At 36.9% G+C, this 15,483-nt stretch overlaps 1 long non-coding RNA gene across 1 annotated transcript; it reads left to right on the top strand.

Annotated features, from left to right (window-relative positions):
• The first annotated feature begins 4,614 nt into the window (after positions 1-4,614).
• LOC117329525 lies at positions 4,615-5,961 on the top strand. Its single transcript, XR_004533227.1, has 3 exons — positions 4,615-5,420; positions 5,567-5,657; positions 5,828-5,961. It is a non-coding gene; the product is annotated as an uncharacterized LOC117329525 (long non-coding RNA).
• The last annotated feature ends 9,522 nt before the right edge of the window (positions 5,962-15,483 follow it).

Here is a 15,483-nt window from a genome sequence, read left to right as displayed (position 1 = left end):
TCATCTGTTCCAAATATATTTTTCAAATTGAACAAAATACAAAGAAAACAGGTAGCAGACAAAGTAAATTTGGCAATCCGCAGAAAAAAGAGTGACGGAAACAAAATTACTGCTTCAGATGTACAAAATCCTGAAATAGCAGACAAGATAGTGAGCTTAAATGAAGGTTATTATATCTTCAGAACTCTAAGAAATTCTCCAGCATATCTTTCTTCAAGAAAAAAAGACGTCTTTGCAATGATAAGACAAATAGGATTACCAACTTGGTTTATGTCATTGTCTTCTGCCGATACTCGATGGAACGAGTTGCTTAAAACCCTTGCTGTGTTGTCTGGCACACCTTGCTCTGACCAACAAATAAGAAATATGACTTGGTCTGAAAAAGTTCAACTTGTACAAAAAGATCCAGTGACATGCAGTCGATATTTTGATCATAGGGTTCAAGTATTTATGAATACTGTTTTGAAAAGTGAACATGCCCCAATCGGAAGTGTAACAGACACTTTTCAACGTATAGAATTTCAGAACAGAGGTTCTCCACATGTTCACATGATGATCTGGACTGAAAATGCACCTAAATACAACATTGATTCAGAAGAAGACATTATTCGATATGTTGATAAACATGTGACATGTTCTCTTGATGTAGATGATGACATGCAGGAGTTTGTTAAAATGCAAGTACACAAACATTCTAAAACTTGCAAGAAAGGTGGCAGATCTGTGTGTAGATTTGGATTTCCACTTCCTCCACTTCCAAGCACTATGTTATTGGAACCACTTGAAACAGATGTTGATGAATACAGACAGAAATACTCAGAAATTCATGCTAGAATGAATGAATTCAAAGATGGATGTGCCTTGTCTTATGAAGAGTTTCTAACAGAAGTTGTACAAATTGAAGAGGCAGAGTACATAAAGTGTATAAGAAGTTCACTGAAAGGACCAAAGATATTTTTGAAAAGAAAACCTAAAGAAATGAGGGTAAATTACTACAATACCACAGTACTACAAGCATGGAAAGCAAATCTTGACCTGCAATTTGTTTTAGACCCATATGCCTGTGCAATGTACATTGTATCATACATAAGCAAATCACAAAGAGGTATGAGCACTATGTTAGAACAAGCTTCAAAAGAGGCAGCAGAAGGAAACATGGATCTTAAACGTCAAGTCAGACATATTGGAAACAAATTTCTCAATTTTGTAGAAATCAGTGCCCAAGAAGCATCATATCTTGTACTACAAATGCCCTTGACCCGAGCTTCTCGTGAAGTCGTATTCATTAATACGTCATTACCTAAAGACAGAGTGTTCCTTCTGAAAAGCCAAGAACAACTGAAAGATCTTCCCAAAAACTCTACAGATATTGAATCTGACAATATCATCAAGCGGTATGCAAGGAGACCAAAGAAGCTAGAGAACTATTGCCTTGCTGATTATGTTTCTGAGTTGGATGTGAAATACAAAAAACCAAAGCAGAGCTTAGAAAATGATCATAATAATGATGATGATGATACAGGACATCATTCAGATGAAGCTGACCACTCAGAATCTGAGAGTGATACAGAATTCAATAATGAAAACACAATTATGAAGTTGCGGGGTGGCATTACAATCAGGAAACGCAAGAACCCTAGAATCATTCGATATGTCAGGTATAGCAAAACCACTAATGCTGAAAACCATTACAGAGAAAAAATATTACTGTTTGTACCATGGAGAAATGAAGAGCAAGATCTTTTAAGTGGCCATGAATCATATGAAGAACACTTCAACAGCAGACAACAACAGATATTGCCTATTATTGAGAAATATGAACATCATGTTGAGGAACTAGACATGGCTAGACATCAGGCAGAGGAAGACATAGTCTCAGAGTTTGATACTGTTGCACCTAACACTGAACAAGTGCAAGCGGAAGATGCAGAACTGTCTGTTGATCGCTCTGAAGAGTTCATTCACTATGTACCACCAGAACCATCACACAGAACTGTAGACATTGGTCAAGACCTAAACCTACCAGAAAGTACAGTATCAGTTGAAACAAGATCAGTACTTTTGCCAGATAATGAATATATGACATTGCTCCGTTCCTTGAACAAAAAGCAAAGGGAATTTTTCAACCATGTCGTGAAATGGATTTCTACAAAAAGTGAACCTATCTATGCATTTCTTTCTGGTGGAGCTGGAGTTGGAAAATCAGTAGTTATCCGAGCATTATTCCAAGCATTGCAGAGACAGTTGAACTCGAAAGAAGGTCATGACCCAGACAGCATAAAGATTTTGCTCACAGCTTTTACAGGAAAAGCAGCATACAATATCAATGGTGTAACAATAGCATCAGCATTTCATAAGAAAATGTTTCAGACACAACAACACATGCACAGTGATGAGCTGAATACCTTCAGAACCACATACAAAGATCTCGCTGTCATCATTGTTGATGAAATTTCAATGGTTGGTAATAAGCTGTTTGCTTTCATGCATGAACGCTTAACAGAACTGACAGGCACAAAGCGAGACTTTGGTGGTATAAGTATCATAGCAGTTGGAGACTTATTTCAATTATCACCTGTGGCAGACTCGTGGATCTTTAATGATTTGAAGATAGGCTTAGCAAGGAACTTGTGGAAAGAACATTTTCAACTATTTGAACTTGAGGAAATCATGAGACAGAAAGATGATTTACAATTTGCTCAGATGTTAAACAGGTTGAGATTAAATGAACTCTTACCAGAGGACAGAGATCTTATTAAATCTCACACCATTACACCTTTATCACCAACTTATCCAAAAAATGCCTTGCATTTATTCACTGAAAATAAGCGAGTTGATTATTTCAACAACGAGTTGATTCAAGACCTAGTCACCACAAAAGTGAATGTGCCAGCTCATACAGATATCATTGCCCCTTCAAATATAAGCAAGCAATCAAAACTTCATTTGATAAAAGAAATGAATAAGCAAGAAAATCACAGCAAAACTGGAAACTTACCTAGCTTGCTAAAACTAGCAGAAGAAATGTTATATGATGTGACAGTGAACGTGGATGTAAAAGATGGATTAACAAATGGAGCTTCAGGCATTGTAAAACACATTGAATTCAAAGAAATGAACCATGAAAGACCTGGCATAATATGGATACTTTTCACTGATGAAAACATTGGATCTAAAAGGAGAACAAAATACAAAGATCTATATCATAGAGGAATCAATAGGTTGTGGACACCAATGTTTGAAACGAAACGGACATTTTTAAACAACAGAAAAACTTACGAAAGAACCCAGTTTCCTCTATCCCCATCTGCTGCCAAAACTGTACATAAAGCACAAGGTACCACTGTTGATGAACTGGTAGTTGACCTGAGGTCCAATTACAAAGCTCCACATATCCACTATGTTGCATTGTCACGAGTTAGAACATTATCGAATCTATACATCCTTGATTTCAACGACAAGGCATTAACAGTTGATAAAAATGTACATGTGGAAATGGACAGACTCCGTAAAATGCCTATGCATTTGTGCTATATTCCATTATACAACATTGACAATGCGCATGTTAAACTCTTATTCAACAATGCAAGGTCGTTGCACAAACACATAGATGATGTAAGACGTGAACCAAACATTCAAAGTGCAGATATCATTGGAATTTGTGAATCACGACTTGTTGATACAGACAGACAGGAATGTTATGATTTACCTGGCTTTACTGCACACAGACTGGATGAAGATCATAATGGAAAAACAAGGCCAAACCATGGACTAGTTGTGTATGTAAAGCATGGAATTACTGTGGACAGAATACACCCCCATAGATATGATGGAATTGAATTCATGATCATCCATGCAAAAGTCAAGGAAACACAGATTCAAGTTGTCTACCTTTATAAAACACCAAAACTTGGTATGCCGTTATTTTTGAAAGCTATAACAGACCACATAAAACCATGCATGGATAGAAATAGATCACTTTTTATTCTTGGTGACTTTAACATCAATCTTCTGGACATATCGGATGCCTTTTTGCGATTTATGCGAAGCGAATTCTCATGCAAACAAGTAATTAGAGAGCCAACAACATGTTATGGAACACTACTCGATCATATCTACACTACAGAGACTGGAGTACAGACAGGAGTTATTCCAACATATTGGTCTGATCATTCTCTTACTTTCTGCACGAAACGATTTTAGATTCATTTGTAACACAATGCAATCAAAATGAAGATGCAATGTAAAGCCTGCAACAGATTAAACTGTTTATTGGAGAAGGATCCTTTGTTAATAACCAAACGAAAATCCTCGCAGATCAATTACTGAACTAGCAGAATTTAAGTTAAATACATATTAAACCAAACAAAAACCTAATACAGATCAATTACTGAACTAGCAAAATTTTTTATGAATACATAACAGCGAAACAGACCTTATAACTACTGCAATATCAACCAAAGCAAACTCATATTTACAAACCCATCAACCCATCAAAGTCACGAAATAGTTTTGATCTTGACGAATGTCCTAAACTGAGACATGAGCATTTAAGAAACTTAAAACAAATTTACAGATAAACAACCATGCCCATGTGACATGTTATTAACGTAGTGATTGTGTGCTTAAATATGGTATTTGTACCATATTTATTCACATACTAGAAACTATCCCCACTGGCTAAATAGCTATGGGGAGAATACAATTTGTTTATATCGTTACATCAATGTATTTTTAGTTGTGTGCTTCCTGTATCTGATATTATATGTAAATTAATTGATGTACAAAATCTGATGACCTTTCAAGCATTGTATAGATTTTGCCACTTGCTTTACTCAAACTTGACTCGTACTTCTTTTTTCGGAAATCAGTACGTTCCAATATGCAAGTAAAATGTTAGTGTTTTTGAAATATCAATTATTGAATTCTATGGAACTAGTATGAATTTGTGATCAGATACGAACATTCAACTTACTGTACTTTCCGTAAGTTAGTCACTTGCTTATATCACACCAATGATTCTCATGTATTGTTAAATATTTGCCAGAAAATTTGTTAAAACTTGAAAACATACTTCAAAGGATTTTGATGTGTATGACCTGTCATGTATCGGATACTTAATTAGAGCGATTGCAAAAGATGCATGTTTACAACTTTGATTCAAGGACATACCTGAAAAGTGTATCACTGGAAATATCTATTAACTGACATTTGATACAACAAAGTGCCGATGAATAATGAAACTGATCAACAAAAAAGAACCACAACAAAGTGCTAATGAATGTCAAGGAAATAAATAAAAACATCAAAACTACACAAGCCATTTGGAAATACTTGGGTACTGGACAATCATTTCCTCCATGTAACTACCACCAATGATCAGATCCTTTGTACTGGCCACAGACCTAAATCACTATCAGGTAATGCCAATATGTTCTTTTTTTCACCAATTGTTGATTTTGTATTTCTATCATCAATCAATTATTGAAATTTTTGTATTATTACAAGTTTGCATTGTAGTTATCTATTAACTGCTCAATACTGAACCAGTTCATATCAATTTCAGGAATAGAACAGACCAACCAATATGAAAACAAAACAAAACAAAACAGTAGTATGTAGACAGATTCCAGACACAGACAACAGTTTTCTAAGACGTAAGTTATTTTCCAAGCAATCATATTGCTTTCATTAAACATGTATACATTGCAGACACATGCTAAATATGTTACAACCCTTTTAATAAAGTTTTTTTGATGTGTGAATCAAATTTATTTAAATGTTCCATTTGATATTTTTGCCAATTCAAACTTTTCTCTCATTACAGGTACATCCCTACTTACAATCCACATGAAATCACTCTTGGAGTCATCCAATATTTAACCAGTTGTGTTCTGCAAGACCAAACAAGTCTTTGTGTCGGTTTCAATTCATCTCTAATTGTACAATGCAAACATTACTATTCTACATGTAGATCACAAATTTAAGCTTAGATATGTGCTACACCATGTTACGAACAACAGCTGCAATATTTCAATCACTGCTGTTGTATTTGAACAATAAGACCATGTGTTTTCATTATTTGGTTTCAATTTTAATTCAAGCTGGACTACAACAAAATGATTTATCTGTATGCTGTTATTCATACCATTCACTTAAATTGTGTGCTTTATATTGTGTAGGTGTATATAAAATGTATCTATTGATAAGATTGATATTTTCCTAGAAAGAAATATTCATGTATGTTACAATATATATATGTTACATCCTGTTGTTCCTCATGCTACTAAAAGCATACTCTGTTTAAGTATATTTAAGTCGTGCCAAACAACCAAACATTTCTTTAATATCTGTTTAACTCAGTTAGTCTCTTAGAATATTTGCAAATAAGCCTCAGCCATTTGGAGTAAGACTTACAACAAGAATGTGATCAAAGCACATGATTGATGTCTTCATCAACTCGTGATTCTCAGCAAATTAAAGTTGATTTCTTGTAACAGGTAAGTATCTGAAAGTGGGGTCACTGGCACGGCAGTAAATGCCTGTAAACCCTTTCTTTCCACGTCGTGTTGCTCAAATAACTTGAGAACATTGAGTTATTTCATGATGATATATCGGATGCGCATGGTATAGTTCCATGGCATACCTCCTTAAAAACAACTTTAATGATTTAAAACACTTTTTAAAACAACTTTCATACAATCTTGTGCTAAATATGGCTATGAAACATCACATTTCATCATTGTTCATTCACTAATTGCTAATTTTATTTATAATTTTATTACATTATTTTAATGGTAAATAAATATTTATTGTGTATATAATAATATCATGGTTGTTTTTTCTGGTAAACTCTTACCTTTGAAACCAATACGGACCATCATTTTCTTGACAAACGTTTGTAAAACACCCACAATACTAAAGATTGTCAGTGCTCTAATGGATTCATTCATTGAGGTAATCTTATCATTCTTCACAGAGGTCCATAATATCTCAAGCAAGTTTGAAATTCAAAGAAAACGCTTCAAGGTCAATAATATTCTACAGAAATATATGTGAATCATTTTAATGTAATAGAAAGAGGTGCAATACAACACACAAATTGCTTCAATAACTGCAATCTTCAGTATTGTGTGTTGTACTTCAATACTTTCTGAGAGATAGCGATAACAAATTTCAATTGTCAGAATCCAAGATGGCTGCCTTTCGGCCATCTTGTTTTCCGGCTGATTCTGAAATAAAAATATGCATAACTAGACAGACAGCCATTATTGATACATTTCATTTATAGGTTCCTCTTGATTGAGAAGTACTAGAAGGATGTTTCTCATTTTACACAAATTATTAAGACGAAGGGAAAAGTAGAGAAAAGATCAAAAGTAGGGAAAAGATCAATCTGACATCGAACCTATAAAGATCATTCAATGGTGGGCGCCAAGATCCCTCTGGGATCTCTTGTATATACTTAAAAACAAAAGTGCGGGAATCAGTAACATAATTCAGGACGTCATTTCTTTGTGAAGTTACTCCACGTCAACTTGACGGTGCCACTTTGAAAGGACTGATCAACGCAATTTAAGTGTTTTCTGCTGTTACCGGAGAATCTTTGCATGAATACCTATCGTCAAGTGAGTATTCGGTCAAAAACTAGTCTGAATATTTCAGAAATACAGCAAAATTACACAATTAATCTATCTTTGCTTTCAATGGGAAAATCGGCAAGCTTCAATGATCATCGCTACAGCAGATAGTAGAAAACCAGTTTTGAATGAATTTTAAGCAATTTTTTGAAAAAAAAGTTTTATTTAATGTACAAGTGATTTGGTGTATCCTTATGCTGTTAAAACGAGTATCATTAAGTATTTGTTTTATATAGCTAAGCCATTAAAGTCTGCTACTTGATTTTCTTGCTTTTTTAGTATTAAGCAATATAACGTAGTAGAAAGTTTGTCGCCCAATGTGATTAATTTATGCTAAAACATTAACATCCTTAATTTTATTTGAATTTCAAATGGAAATTTGCCAAGTTCGCCATAAACCAAGTAATTTGGTATACTACTTCTAGCATTTAGAATTTTCTTATAATGATTTCTATATCTATCTGCCCTGCATGTTTATGTTAGGCGTAAGAGGCGACTAAATTTGAGATCTTATATTTTTCTTCTTTCACGCAACTTTCTGCTTCTTGTCCCCCATGACACTACGGTTTGGCCCTCGACCACATCGATGGACACCGCATAAAATGGCAAGCATTTGTTCCGAATCTGTCTGTCCTTCAGAGTTTACAATTACGAGATCCAAACAAAAGACCCAGGGGCCTTAACGGTCATCTGACTCTAAATTAAAGACCCTTATACTATTGTAGTAAGCATTCTCTGTAGCAGGTATAGTGGCACTGTGGGCCATGGTGGCCATATTGGAATTTGGATCAACCCGAAAAATAACAACACTTGATAAAGACTATCTCAGGATCATTTCTGGTAAGTTAAAGCTGAATCCCAGAGGTGGAATTTGAGAAGAAGTTATAAATAGGCGTTGTTAAGGAAGAACCATGATTGCGCAATCATGTTACAAAATGGCCGCTGTGGCTGCCATGTCAAAGTTTTTATGAGGCCGAAAAATAACAACACTTTGTTGGCTCTCCTTCCTTAACATCCTCAACAATTTCCAGCTCAATGGCACCAGTGGAACTGGAGAAGAAGTTTTAAATGTGTTTTCAAGATTGCTGCCATGGTGGCCATCTTAGATTTCTGACTGGCCCAAAAAATAACAACACTTGATCAAGACCATCTCAGGATCATTCCAGGTAAGTTAGAGCTGAATCTCACAGGTGGAACTTGAGAAGTTGTCAGTATAATGTGACCGGGTGGGGTGTGCTGCTGGTTGTCTTTGGCAGTATGCTTCAGTGAGGTAGCACTATAAATCGGCAAAAGTTCCGGCCTATCACAAGGAGACTTAACACGAACATACCGCAGCCTCCCAAAACACACATACGCACTCACCATACGCATGCATGTCGCACAACACTTGGTCAGGAACATCTCGGGATCATTCCAGTTTTGGTTTAGTTTGGTTTATTTTGTTTAACATCCTATTAACAGCTAAGGTCATTTAAGGACGGCCTCCCGTGCGTGCGATGTAGGTACATTATGGGACACCAGTCACTCCCCTAACCTCACTTCCACATTTTAACAAAATGGCCGCCATTTCCTGGCCTCCGATTTGTCTAAATTTACATATTGCCTGATTTTGATGAAATTTGGTATGTAGGTACATCATGGGACACCGGTCACTGCTTGTAACCTCACTTCCACTTTTTAACAAAAAGGCCGCCATTTCCTGACCTCTGATTGGTCTAAATTTAGATATTGTCCGATTTTGATGAAATTTGGTATGTAGGGGTATTAGGAGACTCCAAAATCAAATGAATGGGTTTCGTTGCCATAGCAACCATACGGAGGGTTCCGATTGGTCGAAATTTAGAGGTTGTTCAATTTCAATTAAATTTGGTATATAGGGAAATTGAGGGATGCCGAACATAGTTATACGACTGCAGGGGCGTTTGGGGGACATCTGTAATGGTTTACCATTACAATTAGTACTTGTTATATATCATCACAAAGCCATCAGTCTGATCTATATATCCTGATATTGTAGCACGAGACTCCGGATGTTATGTGTACCGGGGTAGCCAGTCTACCACCAAACTTTAAAACCTGATGATCGTAAGTAGCGGGTAGGAAGTCAAATTTGTCAGTCATTCATTTTGTCCGATAATTGATAGAATCTAAACATATCTTCGCTAATGGGGTAAATTATCAGTTGTATGTGTAGACAAATTGATATAATCTTCATATTTCAAGTTTATAATGGTTATTTATGAAATGAGATGTAAGGTTGTATCGCTATATCATTGGTATATGTTCATTATTCTGGCTTCATCAGCACAAACACCATTAAAATGAGTTAGAGCCCCGTATTACTGTTATTATTCCTCTGTGTTGGATGATTGATTTATATCCTTTGTTATTATGATTAAATACAGAGAGAGCTGTAATGAACAACACATTATATTACCGTATAGATAACGTAGAGAAATTAGTTTCATCTTTCTGTTCTAGGAAATGATAGTGTATTATCATACCAATACGTGTTTCTATCCTAGTCTCGGTTTTCTGAGGTATAAACTCAAAGTGTCATCGCAACATGAGCAGTGGGTATCCATTTTCTGCTATAAGTTACATATTTGTTGAAGATGTCATTCCGAACCTACGGACTACATAACTTGAATTATGTGTTAATTGTCTAGCCATAGATCTGCAGCAAGAAGACTGTTTTTCATGATTCACAAAATGTTTCCTTGTACTGTATTTCTGGAATAATAGTTTAATAGGGTTAATTTATTGATAGTTGCAGAACTAAAGTATAAGTAAAAGAAATACGTGTCTTCGTGCTTTATGTGGTTTTGTTTTGTGTTATATTCGATGCCCGCAGCCTCCCAAAACACACATACGCACTCGCCACACGCATGCATGTCGCACGCACGGGAGGCCGTCCTTAAATGACCTTAGCTGTTAATAGGACGTTAAACAAAATAAACCAAAATAAACCAAAATATTCGCGTTTTTTTTTTTTTTTTTTCCTTCTTTTTTTTATTAGCCAACCATCATCAGATAGGCTATTCAAATCGCCTTGCGGCCGTGATCCGTCCGTCCATCCCTCCGTACTCAGTCAATGCATGTCGCACGCACGGGAGGCCGTCCTTAAATGACCTTAGCTGTTAATAGGTGTTAAACAAAACAAACCAAACCAAACCAAACATTACCTGCAAATGTTGGATCCTATCCATAACCAAGGATAACGTCTAGCACTTAGTGCTTTCCGAACAACACCAATGCAGAGCCTTTATGTAGAGGCAAATGAACCATCTTTAAATGACCGAAGGAAAAAACATGCTCTTCAATATGCCGCCCAATTGAAATCCAATCCGAAAAACCCTGCTTTTGATCTTGTTGTCAATCCGCAATACCGAAACATATTCACTCAAAACCAAAAACTCTTACCAACATTTGGCATTAGAATTTCGAGTTTTATTCATGAACTTAACATAGTTTAGGCAACATAGGCGAGTACACCGTATCGGATGTACCGCCGTGGCTTGTAGAAACACTGGATACCTTACTCTACACGAGAGGGAAAAATCGAGTGCATTACCCGAAGAACACAAATCCTCCTTTCGGGAGTGCATTACAGATTTTCCCGATCACGTTCAGATCTACAGTGATGGCTCAAAAGATGGAGAAAAGGTCTCCGCAGCATGCTACACCTATCACCATTGCTCTGCTATCCGCTTACCAGACGGTGCCTCTATTTTCTCTGCATGTGCCATCGATTTGGCCCTCGACCATATCGATGAACGCATTAGAAAGGCAATCATTTGTTCCGACTCTCTATCTGTCCGTCAGAGTTTACAATTACGAGATCACAAAACTATACTCATACAAAACCTTGTTTTTCGAATATCTCGTATCTTACCAAAATGCTAAATAACATTACTTTGGATTCCGAGCCATTTCGGAATTGAAAGCAACGAACTTGTTGACCGCCAAGCAAAACATGCTTTAAATCTGCAACAAACAAATTTCAAAATACCATATACAGATTTCAAACCTGTAATTAGTTATGCCATCCAGAGTAAATGGCAGCAACGCTGGTCTCTCGAGACGAGCAACAAACTTGTTAAAGTACAACCGAAACTTGAAACATCAACATCAAGTCGGAAGGATCGTAGAGAGGAAATAGTCTTCCCTGGGCTCCGTACCGGGCCCATATCCTACTCATTCGTTTCTTTTAAAACGAGAAGATCCATATAGTCATCATGCTTCGTCCGACCAAACCAGACATCACATAAGGGGTCAGGTCGGGGTGACCTTTTGGATTAGCCAATCAAATTACTTCTTCCAGAATCTTGGAAGTGAATTTTTTGTGTCCGAATTAGCATGATTAGAGTGCATAGCTTGCATAATCTGTCATTTCGTCCACCAAACATGTAGCTATATACAATTGTGCCGAAATGGTTTGCTTCGAGGACATCGACAAATTGACAATTCGCTCTGAAAGTGAAATAACCACATCTCAAAGGTCACCCCGACCTGACCCCTTATGGAATGTTGTTAGATGTTCATGTAACGTTGTGAGAATAACCATCTAGATTTTAATTAGATTGTCTAAATTCCATGATGGCCTCCATGGCAAACATTGCCACTATACTCGAGTCAGATGACCGTTAAGGCCCTTTGACCTCTTGTTAGCTCACCTGGACCAAGTCCGTCGTCAGTCCGTCCGACCGTCTGTCGTCCGTCAACATTTGCATTAAATCGCTACTAGTCATAAAATACTCAGTGGATTTTAACCAAATTTGGTCAGAAACATTCTTGGGGGAAGGGGAACAGATTTTGCATAAATGGTGATTCTGACCGCCAAGGGGCCAGAGGGGCGGGGTCTGATAGGGGAAATAGTGGCAATTCCTTTAAATCGCTACTAGTCATCAAGTTATGAATGGATTTTTACCCAATTTAGTCAGAAACATCCTTGGGGGGGGGGGGGGGGGGGGGGAACAAATTTTGCATAAATGGTGACTCTGACCACCAAGGGGCCAAATGGGCGGGACCCGATAGGGGAAATAGAGGTAATTCCTTTAAATCGCTACTGGTCATAAAGTTATGAATGGATTTGAACCCAATTAAGTCAAAAACATCCTTGGGTGGAGGGGAACAGATTTTGCACCAATGGTGACTGACCCCCAAGGGGCCAGAGGGGCAGGGTCTAATAGGGGAAATAGAGGTAATTCCTTTAAATCGCTACTTGTCATAAAGTTATGAATTGATTTGAACCCAAGTAAGTCAAAAACATCCTTAGGGGAACATATTTTGCATAAATGGTGACTCTGACCCACAAGGGGCCTAATGGGCGTGGCCCAATAGGGGAAATAGAGGTAATTTCTTTAAATCGCTACTTGTAATAAAGTAATGGATGGATTTGGACCCAGTTTGGTAAGAAACATCTTTGGGGGAAGGGGAATAGATTTTGCTTGAAAGGTGACTCTGACTCCCAAGGGGCCAAAGGGGCAGGGCCCAATAAGTAAATTAGAGGTAATTATTTCAAAAAGTTACTAGTTATGAATGAAATTGAACCCAATCTAATCAGAAACATCCTTGGGGGAAGGGGAACAGATTTTTTGTAAAAAGTGACTCTAGCTCCCAAGGAGCCAAAGGGCAGGGCCCAATATGTAAATTAGAGGTAATTCCTTTAAATCACTACTAGTCATAAAGTTATGATTGGATTTAAACTCAATTTGTTCCGAAACATCCTTGGGGAAGGGGAACAGATTTTGCATAAATGACGATTCTGACCACCAAGGCACCAGAGGGGCGGGTCAATTGGGGAAATAGAGGTAATTTCTTTAAATCGCTGCTTGTCATAAGTTTTGAATGGATTTGAACCCAATTTGCTTACATCTAGAGGCATCCTTGGGGAAAGGGGAGCATATTTTACGGTGACCCTCCATCTCATTAACATGTATGGCATCACTGGACGTTAAGGGATAAACACAATTCTGATGTAAAAATAGGCCCAAGGGTCATTCCCCACCGTAAGGGACTTCGTTCAAAGATAATCATGTTGTAAAAGCAATCCCTGCGGTCTTTTCACTCCCTTAGCGAGTCTGGACTTCATTATTCCTTTAAAGCAGTTTGGATCCCCACACTATAACCATATATAGCATTGTTCTAGATTGACAAATAAAGCTACATATTAACGAATTGAACATGAACATTATTTTAACGTTTGGTCAAATCCAGCCAGGTGAGCGATGCAGGCCCCATTGGCCTCTTGCTTAATAGAATGTTCCGATTTCAAGCACATTCGTGATAAATACTTTCGAGTTCCGGATATGAAAACCCTTTTCAGTTCCGTGGATTCGAAAACAATATTTAGCTACTTAAGAAATCGATCTATTCTATAGACTTTGATGTCTTTTACGTTACTCTCTTTGACGTTCTATATGTATCACAAAGTTCACATAATCTATTCGTACATATATATATATTACCATTTTTAACTTTTTTATCATAATAATCTAAATATACAATACGAATGCTTTTTAAAATGACTAATTTTATCTGATTTTAATGTTAAAAATTAAAACGATAGTATATTGTTTGGCCCTAAATGACCCTAGTTGTCGATGGGCCGTAAAACAAAACTGTTCTAATTGATGGGGTTCCTCTTCATCGCCTGTTTTCCTGGAGACTTACAGGAAACCAATGAATAAAATGATCTCCCATAGCCGATATTGTGAACGTTTACCACTGTCCAGCTTAAATGGAGTTTTCAGCACCGGCCTACCAACCCTATTTTGCACATACTTATAAATTGAACATTTAAATATTCTACCAATTTGACCTTTTTTATATGGGGGGCACCACCTTGTTTTTATTTCAGCACCAACACTTCACACTACGTTACATGAGCATCTAACGACATCGCATAAAGGGTCACGTCAGTATGACCTTTGTTATCTCAATATTTTACTTTCAGGTCGAAATCAAATCGTGCATCTGAAGCTTATCATTTCGGTACAGCATGTATATAGCTATGTGCTACGTTGGACCATATTTCCCGCCGTTGTATGTGCCATTTGTCTTCCGACTATATCAATGAACACCGCATTAAAATATCTCTTATCTTACAACCATGCAAAATCACTTTAATTTGGAGCCATGTCGGAATTTAAAGGCAGCGAATTTGTTGACAGGGAAACAAAAAATGTTTTAAATCCCCAACAAACAAATATCAAACTGACATTTACAGATATTAAACCTGTTATATGTAGAGCGATTAAAACGTTACTGGCAGCAGTGCTCGTCTCTCTCGAGAGACACCATTTTGTATTGTACAATCGAAACTTGAAGCATCCATTCCCACCCGGAAAGATCGTAGACAGGAAGTTGTCCTCTCTTGGCTCCGCTCTGGACACGCATATCCTAATTTCGTTTAAAACAAGAGGAACCGTCAACATGCTATGCATCTGACACTTTGTTTACATTGGCGCATGTAAAATACAACATTCAGATTTTAATCACATTTAAACAGGCAAACAAACTCAAATATTTGTATGGCATAAGTAGACTTGTTTAAAGTATTGTCATATCAGCAAAATAAGGAAGACGATCTCCTGTATGTTTTGTTCTCTGATTGGGAGGGATGAGCTACCAATCTTGAAAAGAATTAATAAATGCGTTGTTAGTGGCATCTGACAATCAAAGACGTTGCCAGTTTCGTAAGTATTTACATCAGATAAATTGTATTAAAATCTTAATAAGGCGTCTTTTAGCCATAAGCTGCAAATTGATCACTGAAGCAGCTATTAGTCAGCAAAGACATTTGTGTCAAATTATCCCAGAAAATAAATTCTAGTGAGGG

The sequence above is a fragment of the Pecten maximus genome, chromosome 6 (genome assembly GCF_902652985.1).
Source record: "Pecten maximus chromosome 6, xPecMax1.1, whole genome shotgun sequence".
In the NCBI taxonomy this organism is placed as follows: Eukaryota; Metazoa; Mollusca; class Bivalvia; order Pectinida; family Pectinidae; genus Pecten; species Pecten maximus.
This window is presented reverse-complemented; position numbering and strand designations above follow the sequence as displayed.